This window comes from Salvelinus sp. IW2-2015, unplaced genomic scaffold, assembly GCF_002910315.2.
Source record: "Salvelinus sp. IW2-2015 unplaced genomic scaffold, ASM291031v2 Un_scaffold3265, whole genome shotgun sequence".
Lineage (NCBI taxonomy): Eukaryota > Metazoa > Chordata > Actinopteri > Salmoniformes > Salmonidae > Salvelinus > Salvelinus sp. IW2-2015.
This window is the reverse complement of record NW_019944551.1, coordinates 80437-85074: the sequence shown is the minus strand read 5'-3', so window position 1 is coordinate 85074 and position 4638 is coordinate 80437. Positions and strand designations below refer to the sequence as shown.

General features: G+C 37.2%; 1 pseudogene; it reads left to right on the top strand.

Moving 5' to 3' along the window:
• The first annotated feature begins 605 nt into the window (after positions 1–605).
• Positions 606–4638, top strand: part of LOC112075603 (serine/threonine-protein kinase SMG1-like) — a 78249-nt pseudogene continuing 74216 nt past the window's right edge.

The window sequence follows — 4638 nt, the reverse complement described above, 5'->3', positions numbered from 1 at the left end:
TTATATACGTCTTTTATTGTTTAAGGTTGTGTTCAAAATTGTTTGGCAACCAATACGTAAGTGTTTTTGGTGGTATTTGTTGGTAAATCAATCTGTAATGTTTTATTAAGTAGTTTAAACTTTCATGACATGTACTTTTATTGTGATTCATACTGTCTTACACGAAAACAAAGAAGGATCCCTATTGTTCTGCAGATTTTTGCGTTGAAGAAACCAGAACAACATCGTCTGTGCACGCTCATTATCAGAGTGTGCATCAGAAAGCCTAAACCAAAACAAGAGAATTGATCAAAGAGATGGTCGCCCGCTGCCCGATTCTCTATGGTACAGCATCTTGGAAGCGCAGGTGGTTTGACTAACAGCTTACTCAGTATGTATGTTAGCAACAGAGACGCTCCCCGACTCACGTGATCCAGAAGCTGAACAAACTTCCACATATTTATAGAGCACCAGTAAGTTACATAACCGAATACACGGGTAATGCTATTTTTTGACAACTTGATAAAATATATAACTTGCATAGTTACATAATAATTTAACTATTGAAACTGATTGTCTTGTAATATTAATTATCAATGTTTATGTGTTTATTGTGTGATATTCAGCATCAGTGGAAGTGGTCTCAGGTGTTTGGCACCAACTGAAGCTGCAGAATCAGAACATCAACATAGAGGAAACCAGTCTGCCTTGTACAACTGTAAGTATATGAATCATTCAGAAGTACTACTAAGTATATTGCATGGTGTATTTGTTTATTTAACTGCTACAAATGTTTTACAGACCAGAGACGAAGTCATGGGACACAAACATGACAAGGGGATGCCAAGCAGTGGTTTATCGGCAAGAGCACCCTCTGAGATGGTGATCTGCTGGCTGGATTGGCAAATATTCACGTGACGCTCCACAACATTTTCCCAATTTCAAACAGGAGGCATGTACAGCAATTTTACTTTAATTTAACTGTTTAAATATTTMAATGAGAATGACTAAATTCTAAAGTAGTTATTAACTATGTAACTAACATTATTTTCATGTACAGGTTGTATATGTGTCAAGGTTTTTGTTTTACATGGACTCCACCAAACCATCCCTGGATTTTGTCTATGACGTGGTCAAAAGCAGGTCCTTTTTTACCAAGCTTGCAAAGATTGGACAGAAGAAGCAAACCATTGCAAACTACATGGAGAATCTGAGTAGGTTTCTTTTCTACAACACCTATGAAACAAACATCTTCCAGACAGACAGGGACTTGTGTAATCAATGCAAGCATTTCAAAGAGTGCCTGAATGACCTTCAGAAGTCCATGAGCAAGCAGGTGTCTAAGGAAATTACTGGGGAAAGGTATATATTTCAAATTGATCCTCACAGAAATGTATTTTACATTTTAAGTGTATGTTATTGATGTTCTTCAAATCATTCATGTATTATTGTTTTTCTGCAGGTACACACAGATGTTGTTGAATTACAAATCTACTGATGTCTTGACAGTCGGATGCACTCGCCTGCCCAGATAAAGATGATAGCTACGTCACGGGTAGAGTGAGGCTGCAGAGGATAGATAGAGGTGATAGCTACATCATGGGTAGAGTGAGGCTGCAGAGGACAGATAGAGGTGATAGCTACATCACGGGTGGAGTGAGGCTGCAGAAGACAGATAGAGGTGATAGCTACATCATGGGTAGAGTGAGGCTGCAGAGGACAGATAGAGGTGATAGCTACATCATGGGTAGGGTGAGGCTGCAGAGGACAGATAGAGGTGATAGCTACATCATGGGCAGAGTGAGGCTGCAGTAGCCTAACGGGAGTGCWGTTTAGCAAATGTTGAGTTAAAACAAAATGTGTTTAAAGTCACGACGTACAAGCACAGTACACACACACAATGTTTTTTTTTGTATTTGATTAAAGAGAGATTGTACATAAGTGTTAAATATAACATGGGTCTATCTCCACAAGTCTTTATCGTTCATCATTTTTAAAAGTAGTTTACATTACAGTAAACTTTGGTGACCGCTATGTCAAAGCATTTAACTAATAAATTGTGTGTAAAATGTCTAGTATACTTTTTTTCAGATTGTTGCACCCAGTAGATCTCTAATCCATTGTATTTTAACATGGCAAAGCCTAACAAGCCATATTATGCCCAGCTACCAACATTGGAAAAACACTAGTTTACTGTATAATACAGTGAATATGGAGTTATTTTAATTCAAATTTAATTTGGTGCTGTGTTATGCACTATTACACGTTATTTAGGTTGTATGTGTGGTTTCATCAGTATGAAAATTATAATAAATAAATTATACATTATAATCGAAGCGTCTTTTTTTTGTCAGTATAATTATGATTGTGAAATTGTATTTATGAATCCATTTATTTCCTCTTCAAACTATGCACACAAAGCTTGTGTGTTATATTCTAGAATGAAGTCCGCTAATGGGTTCATAAATCCTCTACGGGATTGCTGTCCCCTAAAACTGGGACGGTTGTTGCTAACGTGCTCTAAATGTGACTAGAATGACTTTGTATACAACGCCAACTTCCCGAGGACATAGACATGTCTTTATATGGGCAAAAAGCTTAAACCTGTTTAATCTAACTACAGTGACCAATTACAGTAAGCTATTACAGGGAAAAAAATACCCATGCTATTGTTTGAGGAAGTGCACACAACAAAACGTATCATCGCAACTGGTTTAAGCTGATAAGCTCAGCCAGAGGGCCTTCCTCCAACCCCGATAGGCTCATGGTAACACCAACAGCTTGGATGACACTACCGGAGGAACGGAGGCTCAGGTCTGTAATCATACAGAATCTCCTCACAAGCGTCTGGGGCCTCCTCCTCCAGTTGCTTCCCCACCTCCTCCAGTAACAGTTAAAGTCAGCCTGATAAGCCAACAATAAAGTGCAAAGGCAAAAAATGTTAGCAGCCTATACACCAATCGTTAGTGATCTGACATGCTGTATTGTATGGAAACTGTAAGCTACTAAACAGCACTTCCGATACATCACCAGGTTACTACGGCCCTGTCCCTCTGGCCAGGGTAAACACAGGCAGTAATGTTGTGTATTGTGTGTATACAGTATTTCATTTCAACCAGTTTTATTTCATTTAATTATTAGAGAGTATGTTGCTTATAATTAAGTACAACATTTTTTCATTTATGTCATTTACGTATATGCTCTTATACAGAGCAATTTACAGGACAAATAAGTTTATTATATGGCTTGCTCAAGGGCACAATGAACAGATTCTTCACCTTGTTGGCTTTGGGATTCAAACCAGCAACCTTTCAGTTACAGGCCCAACACTCTTAACCGCTAGGCTTAACCTGCCGCCAGATCAATTAACCTTCAATACAGTTAATTCAATATACATTCATCATCAAATGACTAAAATAATTAATCTAGTATTAAAATACAATTTAATAAATTCATAGCCTGTTTACCATTTAACAAAAGTTGTTTAAATAATAAATAATAATCCACCAAAAGAATTAAAAAAACTGATCATCGACCCATCTTTATCTGATCTACACGGAGTGGCACAAAACATTAGAAACATATTACTATATCTGAGTTGCACCCCCTTTGTCCTCAGAAAAGCCTCAATTCGTCGGGGCATGGACTGTCCAAGGTGTTGTGTGTTCCACAGGGATGCTGGTCTCATGTTGACTCCAATGTTTTCCTACAATTGTGTCAAGTTGGCTGAGAGTGGATCTTACTCCGAATTGCTCATTCCATCTCCTCCCACAGATGCACGAATTACAGTCAACTGAGTAATCTGAATTCACTGTAATGTTCTTGGAACCATTCCTTGACAATCCTTGTGGTACAAGGAATAATCCTGTGCTGAAAAAAATGAATTTGCAGATTGGATACACTGCCGGCCATGAAGGGATGCACCTGATTGGCAATGATGTTTAGATATTGTGGTGGAATTATTGTAATCAAAAGGAGAGACTTTTACATTTCTTAAAAACAAATCAAAACTTTATTATTTAAATCTGCAATATAAAAACAACACAATTGTTGCCATCTGGTTTTGGCTTAAAAACCTCTTAAGGATCGTACCCTTTAAAAAAAAAAATATAAAAAAAAAAAAAATGACATACCGCAAATCTAACTGCCTATAGCTCAGCACCTTGAAGCAAGGAATATGCATATTCTTGATACCATTTGAAAGGAAACACTGAAGTTTGTGGAAATGTGAAATTAATGTAGGAGAATATAACACGAATAGATCTGGTACAAGATAATACAAAAAAAAAAAGAGACAACAGGGGTTCAAAATGTAGAACCAGTTCCTACATTTGAACATAAACTGTATTTTAATCAAACAAACTATATTACATTTTATCTCCTGGGAACCTCAGGATGACAAATCAGAGCAAGATTACTGAATGTAAGTACATTATTTACCTTCAGAGGTGAAGGTATCAAACCAGTTGCCGTGATACAAGTTTTGTTTGTTGTACCACTCTCCTCAAAAAATAGCAAGGTTATTTTTTCAATGTAATAGCTACTGTTAATTGACACTGCAGTTAGATTAGCAGAATTTAAGCTTGTCAATGTCCTGGAAAGTTGGCTGTTGAATACAAGGTCTTTCTAGTCACATTATCGGCAGTTAGCAACAACCGT